The sequence below is a fragment of the Microcebus murinus genome, chromosome 15 (genome assembly GCF_040939455.1).
Source record: "Microcebus murinus isolate Inina chromosome 15, M.murinus_Inina_mat1.0, whole genome shotgun sequence".
Lineage (NCBI taxonomy): Eukaryota > Metazoa > Chordata > Mammalia > Primates > Cheirogaleidae > Microcebus > Microcebus murinus.
Genome location: NC_134118.1, coordinates 25,525,124 through 25,545,883, shown reverse-complemented (window position 1 = coordinate 25,545,883; position 20,760 = coordinate 25,525,124). Strand labels below are relative to the sequence as shown.

General features: G+C 38.2%; 2 non-coding genes across 2 annotated transcripts; one reads left to right on the top strand and one right to left on the bottom strand.

The window, feature by feature from the left end:
• Positions 1 to 10,508: 10,508 nt before the first annotated feature.
• On the bottom strand, positions 10,509 to 10,597 carry TRNAR-UCU (transfer RNA arginine (anticodon UCU)). The gene is given in 2 exon segments: positions 10,509 to 10,544; positions 10,561 to 10,597. It is a non-coding gene; the product is annotated as a tRNA-Arg (tRNA).
• Positions 10,598 to 17,390: 6,793 nt separating this feature from the next.
• Positions 17,391 to 17,472, top strand: TRNAS-AGA (transfer RNA serine (anticodon AGA)). Its single transcript has one exon. It is a non-coding gene; the product is annotated as a tRNA-Ser (tRNA).
• The last annotated feature ends 3,288 nt before the right edge of the window (positions 17,473 to 20,760 follow it).

The following is a 20,760-nucleotide window of genomic DNA, read 5'->3' as shown; positions in this document are numbered from 1 at the left end:
AATTATTTTAAGATGTCCTGAACAGAGAATTGTACCTCTTACCTTAAAAAAGGTAGCTTGTGAGGGCAGCTTCTTTGTACAACAGACATGTAATTGACTCATAAACTAGAGCCCAATAGAATAAAAATTCTTGTGCAAGTGATTATCACTTATCTGAAGAATGTTACAATATTATTTATTTGAGAAATAACCATACTTTGCTTTGAAACAAATTTTGAAATTTTTAAAAACTTTTGAAAAAAATTTGGAAGATTTTGAAAAACCTTTTGAAACAAAAAATGTTATATGGAGCTAGTACCTACTGTCTTAAATTATGTGTTCTTTGAGGCATCTTGGGGCAGCAGCCTTTGTATTCTTAAATCTTCTTGGCTAGAATTTTTCTTGTTTTTAAGATTTATAAATCAATGGGAGTCTGGTTAAAATGTAGATTCTTATTTTGTAGGTTTCACATGCATGAGAATCATTTGGAGCAATTGTTAAAACACAGATTCCTGTGCTCCATGCCCAGAGATACTAATTCAATAGGTCTGGAGAGTGGCCCAAGAAATTTGCAGTGTTAGTTGGCTCCTGGATGCTGCCAATACTGCTGGTCAGCTGGCCACTGTTTCAGTAACACTGATGTAAGTCAACACTTCTCACACTCTGAAGTGCATCAGAATCACCTGGTTATTTTGTTAAAATGCGATTCTCTTTCAGGCGATCTGGGGTGTGTCTAGAGATTCTGTACTTCTAACAAGCTTTCTGGTGATACAGATCATTGCTGGGTCAGGAACCACATTTGGGAAGATCTCAATGGCTCTCAAATTTTGCTGCACATTAGAATAACCTGATTAGATTTTAAAATTCTTGAAGTAGATGTGGCACCCTACACCAGTTAAATCAGAATGTCTAAGGATGGGAGCCATTCTTCAGTAGTTTTTAAAGATAACCAGGCAATCTCTTTATGTCCCAAAGTTTCACAGCTACTGCCATTTCTCTGACCTTGGTTACTCTGATTATGTTACTAACATGTTCAAAAAATTTTTTGTTGTTTTTTGTTTTGTTTTGTTTGTTTTTAGGAGACAGAGTCTCGCTTTGTTGCCCAGGCTGGAACGCAGTGGCTCAATCATAGCTCACCACAGCCTCAAATTCCTGGGCTCAATGTCCCAAGTAGCTGGGACTACAGGTATGGGCCACCATCCCTGGCTAACTTTTCTTACATTTTATTTTTGTAGAGATGGGGTCTCCTATGTTGTCCAGGCTGGTCTGGAACTTCTGGCCTCAAGCAATCCTCCTGCCTTGCCCTCCTAAAAGTGCTGGGATTACAGGTGAGAGCCACCATGGCCATCCTGTATTTGATATTAAATTTAAATTAATTTGTACAGCATTAAAAAACCCACTAGTGATCTAGCATAGACCATGTTGTTATTACTCATCATATAAACAACAAAAGTAACTTTGTGTTTCTTCTCCAGGTCATGTAGTCACCACAGAATGCCAAAGGGTGTAGTGGGGGTAGTATGTTTTCATTCATGTAAAAATAGGGACATTTGTACTGATAACTTCCATAGCTCTAATTAGTTAAATTGTCTGGCTTTTCACTTTTATAAAAGTAAATATTTATGGTGTTGGCCAAAGAAAGTCTAATAATTAATGCTAAAGTTATTAGGTTATTATGTAACATAATTTATAAAGTACATCTAAATGTATAATGTGTGCTGGTTTCTTTTATACCTTGGATTTTGGGAAAATCTAAGCAATCTGAAGATACAAACCTATAAAAATAGTTCTGTTCGATTTCTAGGTAAATTTTTCAAAGTCTGATGCTTCTTGATATTTATATAATTATGCTTACTGACATATTTAATTGACCTTCAAACTTTCTATTTGGAAAAAAATTTTAAATTTACAAAAGATTACAAAAGTAAAATAAAAAATACTATAGGGGATACCATGTACTCCCCCAGATTTACCTTTTCTTAATATTTTATCTAATTTGTTTTATCATTTTCTCTGTCTCATTTTTAGAACATTTTAAGTAATTTTATTTTTATTTTTGCATGTGAGTGACAATGGCCCATCCCTTTATTGTGAGCTCCTTTATGAATGTGTGCGTGTCTTCAATGAATGTGTCAAATAAGTCTCCTCAGAGCAGGATGTTATCAATGTAATGTCGCACTTGTATTTTTGGAGAAAATTGGATGTAGCAAAAATTGAGAGACTCTGAAAGCCTGTGAAGCCATGAATTCTCTCACTCTTCTTAAAGATCTATCCTTTCAAACCTGCCAAATTAGGACTTTGTTCCTGTGTAAAAGTTCTTTGTGCTCTTTATGATATTCTGGTGAGGTATCAGAAAGATTTCAAACTAAGCAGCTGCCATGAACCTTCCAGCAGTACCAGCCTTGGGTTGGAACAAGCCGGGCTCCTCCTCTGGCCCCTGGTCACCGGCAGCCCAGGGTTCCGGAGCCCCTGCCTCGAAATTCTGTCTGTGAAACGCTCTAGCCTTTAGGACGGTCCAGCAGTGCAGGGGTGACCGGATCCGAGAAAGTGGCCCGGCGAATGGGTCGCTCCGTTTGAAAGATGTGGCATTTCGTACCTGGGATCGCGAGAAATCTGCCGCCAAAATGGTGTTGACTCGCTAATTTGGGGTGACTGTCTCACATCGCACACGATTTAGGTCTGTCCCTGGGCTACCAGTAGGCTACTGCCAGTCCTAGGGCTTCAGCCGCGGTATGGGAACATGCAGCGGCTCTCGCCCATCAGTGTTCCCATCTGGAGGCCCCCTTGGATCCACACCCGAGAGAGCGGGGTGGTGGCAGGCGTCCTTTACCCGGTTCGCTATCCCCATGCCTGCCGCTGGCCCCTAAATCGGTCGCCCCATCTTCTCGGCTCGCTCCACACCAAATATCAGGGTGTCCCTCAGGAGGGGAAACACATATATCTCCTCTGAGGACTATCTTAACCGTTGTTTCAGAACGCCAACAGGCCCATACGACTGATGTCCTCTGTTGCTTCCAATTAATGTAGTGACATTATTGTAGACAAGGCAAGAATGGGACTTTTCTAACTCCACCTACAAGACCTCTGTCCTCTAGTGGTGATGTATGGAATGCAGCGTGCAATGTAATCAGCAATTGAAAGAAATCCCATTTTAAGAGTGTAAAACATTATTCTTCCTTTTTGCATTAAACTTCTGACAAGAGATGAATATAACCCGACCAGAAAGTTATTGTTCACATTTTCCTGCATATTCTATGTAAGACTTGAATTAGTGGTTTTCATTAACAAAGCACAGTAACAGCCTTTCGAAGAGTTACTGTAAACTGGTATTTATTGGTGAGATTAGTGCATCCCTTGTCTGTAGGTCCCATCTCCTATTCCTGTCAAGGCAGCCCTCTCTACAAGGCTCTCTCCTTCTGAGTTCAAGTAATTAAATTCTCCCCATGCCTCTTCAGGTACAGGTGTGATAATACCCCTACTGTTACTTGTCCTGGAGAACTATCTCTGATGGTTTTTCTCTACCTTGCACACGCCTTTGTAAGCAGTCCTTATATTGAAAACAAATACAGTATGAGTGCTTTTTCTGAATGTCCTACTAGAAGTTCCTGTAGCATGCATATAGTAATTTAAAGTGTTTGGCATCACTAGAAAGCTTTCTGTGAAATGCATAAGCTTCACTGCTCCCTAATCTCTCAAGTTACCTTGTCTAGATGCCACCAAAATTAACACTTCTGTTTCCTTCTTGGATTTACAGATCTCTATTTTTCTAAATAATCTACATAATGATTATTATAGATTAATTGATTTATACATTACTTATTTACTTTTCACCTTCTTAAATAGCCCTTTTACACCACTATCACCCACTACTTCTTATTCTTCTAAAAGAATTATATTTTAGCTTTGGTTTAATATTTATTGTTTATGTTATTTTCCTATGAAAGTATTATACATAGTTTAGCATTGTTGTGAACTATGATTCTGTTTCCACTATTACTATATATATATATATTTTTTTTTGTACAGATGACAGGCGGGTCTCACTATGTTGCCCAGGCTGGTTTTGAACTCCAGGCCTCAAGAATTCTTCCCACCTGAGATTACAGGTGTGAACCACCATACCCGGCCCCCATTATTTCTTGGATGCTAATAATTGCCTAAAAAGACAAACTTCCGAAGAAAGTCTTTATTGTGCCTAGGTTTCTTTGTATCTTAAAGTAATTATTCCTTAACCCCCAAATAGCTTTTCAGTAAAGTTTCCCACAAAGTCAATCAAATCAGGTCAGCTATCAGTTCAAATATTTTGGGGGGGTTATTTTTCCAGGTGACCTCCATTTGCTTTCAGCCTGGTCTGATTGCACTATGATCCTGCTGCACAACTGTCATCTAAATTTTTTCTTTGCTCTCATGTTCATATATTGTTTTACCCTTCTCCTAAACCTCACTTCCTGCTTCTTAAGTTTGTCTATTTTTTGTTTGTTTGCTCTACTCTTTTAGTGGAGATTATTCTAAAGCTTTTTTAGGTTATAAAATAATTCCTGAGGGAATGGTGATATTAATAAGAACTCTCAATATGGGGGGGCTTACCAGGAAGGGAGCTGAAGTCCGGGCACCTATAAGAGGCCTAGAAATGGCACAGGTAACCCTGCTGAGATATGGTTCGAGATTTTCCCTTGACTTGCCATCATGAGCGTGTGCTTGGTCATCCCCCAAGTGACCACTGTATACATCCACAAGTTCACTAACGATGGTGAGGAAAAAAGGGCTGCTCATTATTTATATCATTGGAATGTGATGGAAAGGGATAGGCACATCTCTGGAGTTAATTGTTACTATGTGTCAAAGGGTTTGAAAAACATTGATTAAAGAAGCATTTTCCTGATTGATGAAATCATAACTCAGTAATGGTCATCTACCCCTGCTAGAAGGTTATACAATGGATTTTTTAGCATGCACTGTGTTATATAGTGCTTAATAAAATAAAATGAAAAATAAAACATTTAAAAATTTAAAAAAAGAAACCTCAATATGCTTATCTGTTAAGTTACATTCTCCCAATTTACACTGGTTTCCCCATACTTACATCCTTAGTATTTTTATATCTTTATTTTGGGCTTGTCTTAATCCCCAGAGTTTGTTCATTCAGTCCATCTGCTAGTATGGTAAAGGCCTAACTGGTAGAGATCTGAGAAAGGGAAAGCAGAAAAAGCTAAGTATTTTAGCCTCAGTATTTTTATAAATTTGTATGCTCCTGTTCTCATGTGCTACTTATATCTTCTGTTGTACCAGTCTAACCCCATCTGAAACCTCTGCTTCACTTTCTTTGGAGAATAAACCTTCAGATTTTTTCCTGGCTTGGGGAAGGGCAAATACCCTTTATTATATAGATGCAGAGAATTTAGGGATCTAATTGCTTCTCAAATTTCAGTCAATCTGTTTTATTTTATGTTTTTCTTTAGCTTCCAGTACATAGTGCTCTCAGTTTCTTAGTCTTTTAAAGTTTCTTTGATATAAATCAGGTTGGTTCTGCAAAGTCCGTTAGTATTTGTTCATCTGGTCCTCATTGTTCATGGTATGTTCCTACTTGCAGGGTAATCTTAGACTACACCTTATAAATTGTGTTTACCACAAGGGAGGATGCCACTGTCTTTTATTCTGGTAGTGTTGATTATTATAATGCATTAGTTTGAGCTGTAGTCTTATTAGTATGGCACAGATAAATTGACTACAATCTTAAACCAGGACTGACCAATCCTAACTCAGAAAATGTTAAAGTGAAAGCCAAGGATGTTTCTAATGCTTCTCTGGCCCTTCTACGAGGCAACTAACCCTCTTAAGACTATAAAGACACTGGAGTCAAAGTCTCTAGATCCCTTTACACACCTACTAATGAATTTTATTTAACTGTACCCCCAAAATAGGATATAAATATGTTTGGTCATTATATGACAACTTTTAGGATGTATCAAAAACTTTTGACAAAAACTTTTGTCAAAAAGCCACAGTTTTAACAATATCAAAAATTGTTGCTTGACTCATTTCCCAACTAGTGAAATCTGTATTATCTTTCTGGTGATGTAAACTCAATTACCCAGAATTGTTAATAAGGAGATTTGTAAGATATTAGTGCTTACTCAAACTCTCCACTATTCATACGTATCATCTTTGGTCTTCAGGTAAAATAGAATAGATAAATGGAAATTTCAGATTTAAGCCTACTAAACTTTCAACAATTCTTAACTTTCTTAGTCTAAAGTGTTTTCTTGGCCTTAACAGTGAGATCAACTCCCTTGGGAGCCCATTGACTCTCTACCTATGAATTAATATCTGAATTCTTTACAAATCCGAAAATATTGCCTATAGTCCCAGTCTCTACCTTACTACACGGTAGCACAGCTAAATATTACAAGAGGTGTACAGAGAACACAGTTTAATATTCAACCAGTATAAGAAATGTTTCTAGAACATCCTTTGAAACACCACATGGCATTTTAAATCCTATTCTTAAATCCCTGGAAGACCATCTCAGCAGCTGATCTAAAGCTGTGAACTCTTAAGAATCCTTCAAAAGTATATGAGTACAAAAAAGAGACAATTTCCACTAGAATCTATCGAGCCAAACTGATGACTGTAAAGTAAACATCTTCTGCCTAAGATCCATGAAAGAAAATAGTGGAGGCAACAAATTGACATGCTCTACACTGTGCACTGTTATTATTTATTTTCTAAGGTATGTTATTTCCTTTTTGCTGGTTTCAGGTTTTAGATTTTTGACAGACACCTTATCTCTCAACTATGAAGCCTGTGCGATCTGCAGTTTGACTAATGTCTCAGTATACATGAAGTATTTTGTTGGGGGCTGTTTGCTCATAATTTAGCCAAATTATGCAATGAAACCAACTGTGGATTTGTATTCACTTTCCTTTGGATGCCACCCAACCTCTTTGGTACCAATTCCTTGTAATACAAAATCAGTTTTCCTAGGTAATTGGACTCAACCACTAAGTAAGTTTTTAGATAATAAGCCAAATTCCAAAGCTCTCTGTCACACTGTACCCAGAAAATGAGATTTCTATCTCCACCAAAACAATACTTGATGACTTTTCATGAGATTTAGCTTTTGTAACCAAGTGTATTTTGGTAGAGCCACTTTAGATACAACATTTATATTTTAAAATAAAACATACGTTGCCCCAAAGAAGGATGTTATACTTGCATCATGACAAATTTCTCTAGGTCCCTAAATATTTCAAAAAGTTCCAAAAAATAAGCAAGTTTTAAGAAGTAATTTAGCTAATATTTCCATGTCTGATTTTGTGGACTTCTCAAATTGGGTTGGAGTCTATTCTCTTGGTTAATTTGGATACACATGATTCATAACTTTAAAAAGTACTATAAACACTCATAATAATCTTTAAAAAATAATTATCTATGATACAATGCATAAATGTTTAATCTCCAGAATCTTAAGTACAATAGACAGCCATTGTCATCTCAAATGTTTCAACAGCTTATCTCACAAAGAGAAATTAAAAACAAAATGGGAAAGGTATATGTTTTGGAGAGAATATAAGAAAATAAGTTGCTGAGTTTGGCAATGGAAGTTTGCTTGAACAAGGGCACAAAAATTTCTAAGCATTATTAAAATAATTAATATAGACAACTACCTAAAATTTTTAAATTTATTTTTGTCAAGATGCCATGAAAAGTTGTACAGAGATGAAGACTATATCTATAATACATACAATGGACAAAGGACTATTGCTAATTATATTTTTAACTACTAAATATTAGTGGGAAAAAGAGAACAATCAAATAGAAAAATATACAAAAATCTTTCACAAATATCTCAAGTCAAATGAAACCCAAAAGGAAAACTAACAGATAAACAGTACTTAAGTTCATTAGCACTTAATAAAATGGAAATTAAAAATCACAACAACATACAATTATACACCCTTTACATGAAAAAAATTTTCTGTCAACACAAATTGTTGCCAAAAATTTAGAACAACAGATCACATATCTTGTGGTATAAGTATAAATTGGGAAAACTGCTTCGGAAAACAACAGAGTGCTATAATTTAAAAGACTTGAAGTTTCAAATGGATTTAGCACTCACCAATATCTATATGTGCTTCCATATATTCCAGATTCCTTTGTGGTTATTTTTGGTTATAATATTGGTTCTGGCCAATAGCACATGAATGACAATGATATGAATAACTTGGAAGCCAAGAAACTTCTGTATATAGCATGCCTTTCCCAAGCTTTTGAGCCATTATGAATAAAAGTGAAGCACTATGAGATAAAGGATATAAGAAATAGAAAAGGCCTGGATATTTGTGTCACTATATGGAGAAGGGCTACCCAACAAAGCCATATTATCTGATTGGCCTTTGTGTGAAGAAGAAATAAGTTTTATTCTGCATTGTGCTAAGCCATCGAGATTTTGGAAATATTTATTTCAACAACTAGTACCTAATACACATCCTCTATTTCCCCCACCATATACATAAGAGAACAAATCAATAGGATAAATAAATAATGAAATGCAATATAACAATCAAAATAAATAAATTACAGTAGTGCAACAATATGAACAAATCATGTAACAATAATATTGACCAAAATGAAGATCATCTTAAGCAAATACATTCAGTATTACAATGAATGTATTTAAAGTTAAGAGCAGGCAAGATGATTCTATAATGTTTTGGATGCATACTGAAGTAGGAAAAGCATAAAGATAATAAGGATATAACTAACATGTCAATCAAAATAGTTATTGCTTCTGTGGAAGGGGGCATTATTATTGGGTAAGGGCACAAGGTATTTCAAGGGTGTGTATAGTCAGAGAAACGGAGCCAATAGAACTATACATATATACACACGTAACAAACATATATATACATATAGAGAGAAAGAAAGAGAGATTGGTTTATTATAAGGTATTTGCTCACACAATTATGGAGGCTGGGAAGTTCCATGATCTGCCATCTGCAAGCTGACGACCAGGAAAGTTGGTGGGGTAGCTCTAAAGCCAGAGACCAAGAGCTGATGGGGTAGATGCCAGTCCAAATCTGAAGGCCTGAGATTCAAGATCCCCAAGGACAGGAGAAGATTGATGGCTTAGTTCAAACAGTCAGGCAGAGAAGCTAATTCAACCTACCTCTGCCTTTTTGTTCCCCTCAAGCCCTTACGAGCTTGGATAATGCCTGTCCACATTGGGGTGGGCCATCTACTTCACTCAGTCCCCCAGTTCAAATCCTAATCTCTCTGGAAACACCCTTACAGACACACTCAGAAACTATGTTTAACCAGATATCTGGGCATCCCCCAGCCCACTCAAGTTGACACAAAATTAGAGTTGCACATGGTGGTACCATGTTTCCCCTAAAATAAGACAGGGTCTTATATTTATTTTTCCTCAAAAAGACACCCTAGGGCTTATTTTCAGGGGATGTGTTATTTTACCCTCAAAGTCTCAGCTTGCAGCACACACAGGATGGCCGGAACCTGACAGGGGGAGCCCACCTTGTTGGTGGGGCGCACCTTTAGGTCACATCTGGGATAGTAGCTGTCACGATGGGGCAGATGAGAAGGGCTGCTCGTCTTCTTTACTGCTCTGCCAGGAGATGCATGGGTTGTACAGATACGTTGCGTAGCCACACTCATCACTAAGTCTTATTTTCGGGGTAGGGTTTATATTGCACAAATGCTTAGAAATCCTGCTAGCACTTATTTTATGGGTAGGTCTTATTTTCGAGAAAACACAGTACATCACTGTAGTTCAAGCTATTCTGAAAGCTGAGGCAAGAGGATCCCTTGAGCCCAGGAGTTTGAGGTTGGGTTATTATTAATCTTTTATCTGTCAGAGTCTAAACTTATAATCATTCCTTCATCAAAGTCTTTGTTCACATCCAAGACCAGAGCCAATTTTGATCTCCTGTAGTGAAATAAAATGGAGTTTGAATAGCCTTTGAATATCCTGTGAATAGCCACTGCAATCCAGCCTTGGCAACATAGTGAGACCTAAAAAAACAAAACAAAACAATATTGTCATCACAGGATGTAATAATGTTCTATTGACCACCTTGGGGATTGTATGAATGTTCACTTTGTAATCAATGATAAAGTATACTTATAGGACCAAAATATGCATCACAAAGATCACAGTTTAGAACGCCTACTAGGAATCCTTAAGCGAAGGCCGGGGAAAACAGTAAATGGCTCCATCCTAGAAAGTTGCTTTTCATAAGGAAGAAATAGTTACTGGTATTCATCTTACTATCCAACTTCTACTGTATCCATTGGCTTTCCCTTTCAGTTGATCATCTAGCTAGTGTAGACACTCGTGGGAACATTTCTGGAGAAGTTCTTTAGACATTAACACCAGAAAGCATAAATCAACAGCAGTGAAAAATCATAGGAACATGGGATTCGCTGACTGGAGAATTCTAGACCAATTAACATGAGGACAAAGCAATTACTGGCAGGCGTACCCACTCACATGACAAAAGCTCCCCCGACTCTGGCGGGACTCGAACCCACAACCTTTGAATCCCTCTTTGTTGGTACTAGAAGTCCAATGCGCTATCCATTGCGCCACAGAGCCGTTATGCAACCTGCCCTCCGTCATAAGATTTTTGATTATTTACTTGGGTATCAATGTAATATGAGAATCTATTCTGTTCTAGTCACAGTGAAAATTCAAGAACCACAAAAACAATGAGTTGAGGGGAAAGGGAGAAAACAACAACAACAACAAAGAACCACAAAAATAAGACAACGCAAGAGACACACAATTCCCGACAGGGGGAGTTTCTGAGCCTTCCATTGACTATTTTTACTCGCCAGCATGAGATAAAGAATAGTTTAACCAACAATAAAAATTCGCATCTCATTTAATCTGGCCTTTCCAATTCCACGCTCGGGACCTTTGATTTCGCAAAATGGAATTTGAGGAACTTTTAACATATGACATTGGGAGATATTTTTAATACATGGCCAAGCCTCGTAAGTCCCTTCCTCTAAATCTAGTCTGGAGTTCTCTCTCCTGAGGGATCTTCCCGTTCGTGTCTGTGTTGCGTTTTAAAAGACGCGTTCCAAGTGTTGTCAACGGGCTCACGAAACTACGACCTTGCGACGCAGATCCGCTGTCTCCCTCTCCCCAGGAGAGCGCGAGGTTTTGAAGAGCATCCGGGTAGCTCCGGAACTCGCCCGGGTCTCTAACGCGGGAATTGTCTTTCGGCGACTGGGCTGGGCTGTAAAGACGCCTTTTCTTTGTTTTTCTGCTTTTCTGTGAGACGGTGTGGTCCGGCCGCACTGGCTCGGTTAGCGGCGGTCAGTTAGGTGGGTTCTTGTCTTTTTAGACAGAAAGAGCTGAAATTGTCGAAGGTGAAGCTCAAGCTCAGCAGAGTCCAAGTTTGACGACGCGGAACAGGAGAGCCGCTGGGATCTGAACAACGGGAAAGAGTTGTGGACGGAAAAGAAGAAATCTCAGGTGGTCACAACTCAGAGATGGCTTGGTGCAATACGACAGAAACAAACAATGACCGTGACAGAAGTAGGGTTGAAACCAAAGCCTCCACGGAGACCAGAACCCGGCAGTCGGGAGCCTTAAGGTCCCCGTACCCTAGATAATGACAAGCAGTAAGGGAAAGGGACTTCTCTGGCCCGGGGGGCCTCTTGACTTCATGTGGCACCTAGAAAAGAATATACTGTAATTTATTCTAAAACTTGCAAGGAAACAAAACCAAAAACAGTGAGCTCTGAACTGTCTACAAAAACGCAAAGAAAAAGAGCGAGTTTTAAACCGGAGCTGAAGGTTGAGCTGTGTGAAAAAGTTCTTGCAGCCCTCGAGCCTGGAGGCCGGCACCGAGAGCGGTTCGGTTCCCGCTCCCGCCTCGCCGCCCGGTCGGCTCGGCCCCTGACCACTGCCCGTCTCTTGCTTAGTTCCTTCGAGGGACTTCTAGGAACCTAAGGAACGAGAAGGTGGTAGGTAGATCTTGTCAGCTACCGGCTGTTGTCACTTTTCTCAGCCAGTTTACTCGGGTATCACGTGTTCTTCCCCCCTTAAATTAATTTAAGAATGAAGTTAAGTAGAGAGGGCGCCAGTGAGAAAGACGTAAGGTTCCTCATACATCCTCTCTCAGCGTTTGCATCGGCCCGGATGGCAGGCTTACTGAGCGTTAACTCACTCTCCAGAAGGGATCCTCCTCCCTCCTGGCCCCCAAAGCTCCTCCTGGCCCCCAAAGCTTCTTCCATCAGTTTCTGGACTTCCTCATTCCTCACTCTCATACCTTCTTTCCTTCTTTCTTTCCTGTTGGAGGAAGAAAAAGGATGGGAAGTAAATGGAAAGTGATATATATTGTGTGGTATGCAATATGAGGTACATAAGTTTAAGAATTAGGAGAAACCTTTTTGCCTTAGTACCTGCTTGGTAAACACTTCTGAGCAGTGATTTCTTTTTTGCTTAATACCTGAGTGAAAAAGCGATTTTCATTCACTATTCACTTTCCATTCTGTAACATAGTAACTCTCCCTAGTTAATGGCTTCCAATACTTTTAATTTTTTATTGACAAGAATCCAAACATTTAAACACTGATTGAAAATCATTTAGTACAGACTGTTTTCTATGTAAGCAACAATCAAAAAGTAGAGGGTTTTTTTTGCTTTGTTTGTAATATTTGATTCTACAGATCATATAAAATATTATTAGAAGGCAGAGTAGAAGCATGGTGACCTCAAGATATCTCCAAAGCTTAGATGTTCCAAAATAATGAACTTTGTCTACGATAAACAGATACTTTACTAAAAATGCACATATAGACTGATGGTTATAATCTAAAGCCATCTTCTACATATGGAGATACTAGCAAAGAGCCTTTTCCTGCACCCTTCCTCTTCTCCTCTTCCCCCACTCCAGTGGCTAAGTACAGGACTAAATCTAGCTCCAAGAAGTGGATTAACAAAGGTCATTCCCAAAAGACGGTCCTTCCTAAAAACTAACAAAAGAACACATATAAAGGGATTCTTTAACTATCTCTATTTTTACCATACTTTGAGCATTAGGATTTGTTTATCCTTTAATACACAGCAATACTAACTAAAGTGCACATATAAAACAATGGTTAACTAATCTAACTCACTGGCACAGAACCCTTCTCTTCATACTGCCTCCTCCCCTCCTCCCACACACAATCGCAGCATACTCTCTAAGACATCAAGTTTATAAATTCCATTCCCCAAATGCAACCACTCTTATGAAATAACAAAAAACACTCAAAGGGGGTTACTTTAGCCCTCTACTTTTAACATATGTTATGTACTTTTAAATATCTAGAAAGACTAGATGTTTCAAATGGGATTTAAGTTTTTCTCCACTGTACACAATAGCATTGAAAAGCTATAATTTCAAAATATCCTCTAAGTAGGAACATTCTGGCCTAGAACTGTTCCCCTCCTTCCCCTCTACCAACTCAGTGGACAGGTCTAAGCATCTGTATTGCTTAGAAGGGATTTTAACAATTTCACTTCCAGAAGTATTTTTAAGAACAGTCTTTTCTATGAATTTTAACTCAAAGTCTACTCAATGCATCAGTTTACTAAACTCTACTTTTGTCATACACTGGCAACCTCTTTATCTAGAAAGACTAGATGTTGTAAATTAGGACTCATGAAAATGTGTGATAGGCGTGCCACCGTCCACTTGGGCTAAGGCGAGATAATAGTGATTGTGAGGTGTCTGGTGTGTGGACTGTCTGCAAACTTTAGGTTTGGCAACAAAGAATTTCCTGGCTCATCCCAGGCTTGTCGCTAGTAAAGAACTCATCGCTAGCAAATTGAGGACTGATCAGGATGGTGAAATTTGAGCGTTCTTGTCCAAAGTTTATTCTCCAGCTAATCGTGTCTGTTTACATTCAAGTATCCGGAGCTGCGAGTCGTCTATTAGCAGCCTCGGACACTCGAATGCTAATGGGCAAGAAAAGGGGAGTGAAGGGTGCTTGAAAGAATTGAGCTCCTCCTCTGCGTTTACTTTCACAACTGAATAAGTATCCAGTGAGTCTTTTGATGGCATTTAATTGGGCTGCTCGTACCCTGACTCAAGACACAGAGTATTCAAAACCGCACTGGAGCGGGAGAGCCTGCAGAGTCCGCGGGGAGCTGACCCGCTGCCTTCCTAAACGATTAAGGAGGATTCCGCCACTATCTCCAATCCGCTCAGAAAAAGTTCACTTCTCTATTCCTTAGAGAAGGACGCATAATCGCTCCAAAGAGATCTCTCCCCAGGGGAGGGAAGCCCGCAGCCACAGGAATCAGAGGAAAAAGAATAATCCTAGAGAACAGGTTTTCCAGAGGAGGGCATTCTCTCCCGCACAAAGCTCAAAGGACAGGTAGAAACATGTAAATACTAGACTAGATTCAGCTCTATTATTAATTGGGTTGATTTTGGTTATTTATTTATTTGAGACAGAGTCTCACTCTGTTGCCCAAGCTAGAGTGCTCTGGTGTCATCATAGCTCACTGCAACCCCAAACTCCTGGGCTCAAGCGATCCTCCACCCTCAGCCTCCCGAGTAGCTGGGACTACAGGCATGCGCCACCATGCCCGACTAATTTTTTCTATATATTTTTAGTTGTCCAATTAATTTCTTTCTATTTCTAGTGGGGGGGGGGTGTCTCGCTCTTGCTCCGGCTGGTTTCGAACTCCTGATCTTGAGAGATCCCCCTGCCTCAGCCTCCCAGAGTGCTAGGATTACAGGCGTGAGTCACCGTGCTCTGCCTGATTCTGGTTTTTAGAGATGTTGCGGTTTATGAGAGAAGGATGTTGAGCCAGCTTCCTCTGAGCCAGCAGGTATGGCAGGGGCAGTAAATTTACACTCTGGTTCCTAATTTGGGGAACAGAGGTGCAGTTGCCAGGACACAAACAAGTAGATCTCCTCGAATTTTCAGATTAGAAGGAAAAAATTTTCTCATGCCCTTATCTTGAGAACTCTCATTTGTAGGTAAATTTCACCCACCTCTGTTTTCCTCTGGGATAACAGGAACAACGTTCTCTTCTCCATAGTGGAGAAGTTTGTTATTTGTTCCTGCAACCGGAGCACTTAGCAAATGTAGCCATTTTTGGCTCATTTTGATGTTAAAAACACTTAATTAGTAATTGCTTTTGCAAAACACCATCCTAGAAAATTAATCTTTAAAAAACATTTTTAATAGATTTAGGGGGCACAAGTTGAATTCCATTAGATTTATATATTGTATAGTGGTGAAGTTTGGGGTTTTAGTGTACCCATCATCTGAATGGGGGGATTAATCTTAACTAAAGAAAAACATTTGGGCACAAAAACAATTATGGTACTTTTTATTGATGGTAGCAGAGTAGCAATAACATAGAAGTTTAACAAAAGTCAATATTTAAATAATTTTTATTTCACCTGCATAATGGAACATTACAAAATCACTAAAATGGCATTTGGGAAGCACTTGAAAAATGTTTATGATCTAATATTCAATTAAATTAGTGAAATACAAAATATGGAAGGATAAAAGCAGCCCTTGACATTCAGAGGCTGACCTGTCATTATCAGCTAGGCCTTGATGCTCTCTTGTTGAACAATTCCACAGATGATATCAGACAAGATTACTTTGTGACCATGATGGATCAAAACAAAAATATGACCAGCACGCTATAATCATGTCTGAACATAACAAAACACAAACATTATTAAAATCACAAAAAAGGTGACTCAAAATCCCTCTGTCTTGGCAAATTTGAGTGACTACAACTTTTTTAGCAATTAAAGTTTTAACATTGCTCCAATCTTCTCTCCTTCTAGATAAGATCTATTACACTATCCAATAACAAAATTACCCCTCTTTCAGACAGCAGCTAATCAAGAACAAATTCCTGCTTCTTTAACTCTTCCCCCCAAACCACCTAACAGAAGACTAAATTCTGTACGTATTTTTTAATACCTTCTTACTGAGATGCCCCGCAGTTTCTTATGGTGTATGTTCCTATTTGCTACAAGAAATAATAAGCCCAAAGTGTTGAACTACAAGTGTATTCCTGGTGACTTTTGGCTGGAGGATATTGGCACACATTATTCACTTTTTTTTTTTTTTTTTTGGCATTCAAAATACTGGGGGGAGCCCTTATGACAGAAGTCTGCTTCTAAAAAATTTCTAAAGAAACAGGCAGAAAATAGAGATTTAAAATATATTGGACAATCATTTAAAGCAAATGGTTGGGCATTTTCCAAAGATTGCCAATAGAAAATCACGCCGAAAATACTCTGAATCTATATATAAGCACAGAGTGTGTGATGCACTCTTACTTTCCATGATTATATTTTTTTAGTTTATCTTCTCTGATTACAGACAATAGGAAATCATTTCATCTTGAAAAAGATCTCGTTTTCTGAAAAAAAGTAAGACTTTCTCAGTTATCTATGAATTAAAGATAATTCTATTTTAAAAGCCCTGTTACTTCCGGTTAAATACAGTGTATTCAATCCAAGCAATTATCTCAGCTTTCTCAAGATGCATCAAATTCATCAGCTCTCACATCTTACCTAGTAACATTTGCTGACTATAAAATGGAGACCTATTCATCTATGTATCCTGGGATCTGGCATCCACATTTAACCATTTTGTTCTTTTCATTTCTGTAGAGCATCTGGACATTCTGCTAAAGGAACTGGTGAGTTACAAACGTAAAACAGAGAACTGGAAAAGTGCTGTGTTGGTTAAATTTAGAGAAAATGAACCCTTACATTGGCCAAAAAAATTAAACTAGGTAATCCATTTTTTAGAAAGCAGCTAGGGTCTCACAGGAAAAGAAGCTCATGGGCCGGCTTATGAGTTTCTTCTTAACTGTTTAGAAAGTGAAAGCCCTTTGGCATTTGCAAAGCGCTTTTCCAAACACGTTGGAATGAATAGGTGTAAATTTAGGAGCCTAGGTACGCCAAGTGAGAAAATCCAGAGAAGGTTTTCAGCATTGTTTTTTCTGTCCCTCCACCTTAGACACAAATCAGGGGGAACATTTTCTTTCCTGAAATCCATTAAGCACAGTATCACTCAGCCAGGAGGCTGGGCTCCTGGAAGTTTTAGCAGAAGGTTCCATCCAGGTTTAACACTAGGATTAAGCTGTGACCTCACCTCCGTGGTAAATTTAGTAACAGTTTCTAGAGCTCCAGCACCCAGTAGAGCCAAACTTGTCCCTGAGGGAAGCAGGAGCTCATTGATGAGTTGATCCAAAGTTTGTTCAAAATAAAAATGAGTATGTGGTGAATACCTTCGTCTTAGCGCTTCTAAATATTGACAATTACTAATTTCTGCAGGATACAGAGTGGCCAGAAGGATTTCCTTTTATGGTTTGAGTAAGGAGGCTCTTTCTTACAGCTGTAGTCGTGGCCGAGTGGTTAAGGCGATGGACTAGAAATCCATTGGGGTCTCCCCGCGCAGGTTCGAGTCCTGCCGACTACGACCGAGGTTTTATTATCCAATATCCTAGGCCTTAGGTTACTATGAAACTGGCACAGACCAGCGTTTACCATTCTCCCTTCTCTAACCCTACTGTGACGGCACACATATTCTTCTGTTAATACCACCGCGCGCTCCCGCGTACTGCCCAAAGAAAATGAAGTGCCTCAAGCAGTTTGCTCTGCTAGACTTGTAGAACTCCTGCTTCCTCAGCAAGGTGCAATGCCTGAGCGTCTGTGGTTTTCTCTCCTCCAAATCCTGCTCAAAGTAAGCCCTTCCACAAGAACATTTAGCGAAAGTGTCTCTGAGAAATCATGGAGTATATTTAGTGTATATCACAAAAGGGAAGCTATTTTTAGTTATTTAAAAAATTATTATGAATTAATACTCTTTATTATATTTTTACCTTTTTCCTTTACCTCCCATTGAAAGAAATTTATTTCTAAAATATCCTCTTCTGAAAATATGTTTTTGGTCTCATATGTTGTTGACTCCAAATCCAGCGACACCAAGTTACTATAGTTCTCCAACATTACATCCAAATATAAGTATCTCTGAGCAGGGTCCAGGCATTCCCACTCCTCCTGAGAGAAGTCAATGCCCACATCCTTGAACGTCACCAATTCATCAGTCACGGTTCTAGAATTGCAAGAACTAATTTCATGCTCCATGGGATTCTTCTATTGGTGAAGCACAGAATCCAGAAAAGTCACAAAAGCCCTTGAACATCCTGAAGCTGTTGCTCATCGATTTAATGACACTTTGACTGTCAAGATTCTCCTGAACCTCAATTTCTAAATGTACAAAAACTCTTTCCTTCTTCTCAAGGTATTTGCTAGGAACCTGGCAGCGCGCACAGAGTACAAAAACCTTGAGGACACTGGAAGGGGACCTGGAGATGAGGTTCAAAATTAACTTTTTAAAAGGATATGTAAATATTCATGTAACCCCTACCACATCAACATACAGAGGAGTTCCATCAGTCTATAAATCTCCCTAGCCTTATTCCTTTATAGTTACTCCCTAATCCCACAAATAACATCTGACAGCCATGTATAACCTTTTCCATTTCTATAGTTTGACCTTTTTGAGAATGTCATAGAGATTGAATCATACAGTATGTAACCTTTTGAGAGTAGCTTCTTTCATTTACCATGCCTTGTGATTTGCCCAAGTTGTTGCATATATCAAAGTTTCGTTCTTTTTTGCTGCTGGATGGAATTCCATTGTATGAATGTACCACAGTTTATTCACCCACTTAGTGGGCATTTGTGTTGTTTCCAGTTTTTGGCAACTGTGAAAATAAAAACAACTATAAATGTTAGTATACAGGGTTTTTTAATGGGCATAGGCTTTAATTTTTCTTGGATAGATTCCTAGGACTGGGATTGCCGGGTCATACAGAAAATGTATGTTTATAAGAAACTGTTAATCTATCTTCTAGAGTAGCTTTACTATTTTTCATTCTCGATAGCAATGAATGAAAGTTCTAGTTGCTTCTCCTCCTCATCATCCATTGATATTATCAGTATTTTTTGTTTTAACTATTTTGATAAGTTAATAGTGATATTTCATTGTGATTTTAATTTGCGTTTCATTTTTTAATTAATTAATTATTGATACAGGGTCTCGATGTGTTGTCCAGGCTAGAGTGCCGTGGTATCATCCTAGCTCACAGCAACCTCCAATTCCTGGGCTCCAGTGATCCTCCTGCCTCAGCCTTCTGAGTAGCTGGCACTACAAATGCATGCCACCCGGCTAATTTTTCTATTTTTAGTAGAGATGGGGGTCTCACTCTTACTCGGGCTGGTCTTGAACTCCTAACCTCAAGGACCTCAAGTCGATCCTTCTGCTTCAGCCTCCCACAGTGCTAGGATTACAAGTGTGAACCACTGCATTTTATAGTGATAACTGAAGTCAAATATCTTTTTGTGTGCTTATTTGCCTCCCTATATGCTCTTTGATAAAGTGTCTGTTTGTGCCTTTTGCCCATTTTTTTATTGCCTTGTTTTCTTATTGCTGAGTTTTGAGGATTCCTTATATATTCTAGATTCAAGTCCTCTATCAGATACAAGATTTTCGCATATTTTCTGTCAATTTTAAACTTCTTTTTTTCATTGTCTTAACAGTGTCTTTTGTACAACAAATGTGTTGAATGTTGATGAAGCCCAATTTATTATTTTTTTCTTTTATGGAAAGTGCCATATCTAAGAACTCATCATTCAACTCAGGGTCATGTGGGTTTTCTGCTGTGTTTTCTTCTAAAAGTTTTATTTTATGTTTATATTTATATCTATAATAAATTTTTAGTTAATTTTGGTATAAATTGTGAGGTTTCTGTCAGGATTTCTTTCCTTCTTTACTTACCTCTTTCTTTCCTTCCATTTTCTTCCCTTCACTCATTCCTTTATCCCTTCCTCCTTTTCTTCCTTCCTCTCTCTCTTCCTAACTTCCTTTGCATATGTATATCATATTGTCCCAATGTCATTTATTGATAGATTATTATTTCTTCATTGCACCTTTGTCAAAAATCAATTAGCCATATTTGAGTATGTTTATTTCTTGACTCTTCATTCTGATCAATTGATCCATATGTTTATCTTTCTGGCAATACCACACTATCTTGATTACTGAAGCAAGTCTTAAAATCAGGTAGTGTGATTTTTCATTTCATTTTTCTCTTTCAACATTTAGTCTTTCTAGTTCCTTTGCCTTATCCATATAGATTTTAGAAGCATATTTTAATTCTCTCCAAAAAATCCTGCTGGGATTTTGACAGCAATTGCATTAAATCTATAGATCAATTTGGGGAGAACAAACAAAGTAATGCTGGAGTTCTTTTCTCATATGCTTACTTATTGTTCTTTTGTTTTCAAAGTCTTCAAAACTATAGTTGCCTCACACATTCTGCCCACCTTTTCTAGTTGTATTCAATGGGAGAAAAAAAGCAAAACGTATTTATTCTATCTTTCCTAGGAATAGGGACTTGGGGCACTGTTTTTTTAAAATTATAATTATAGTAAGAGACCAAGATCTCTTGGAAATAAAGAATATAATAGCAGAAAAAACATTTAACAGAAGATTTGGAAGATAAAGTTTAGAATGACTTCCAAAAAAGTGGATAAACATCAAAGATGGAAAATAATAGCGAAAAGAAAATTAAATAAACAATTCAGGAAATTTAATATCATCTGATTACTGGGAATTCCAGCAAAAGAAAAGAAGAAAAAATGGAGGAGAATCTTATCAAGAAATACAAGAAAAATTCTCAGAACTGAAGGACTTCAGGAT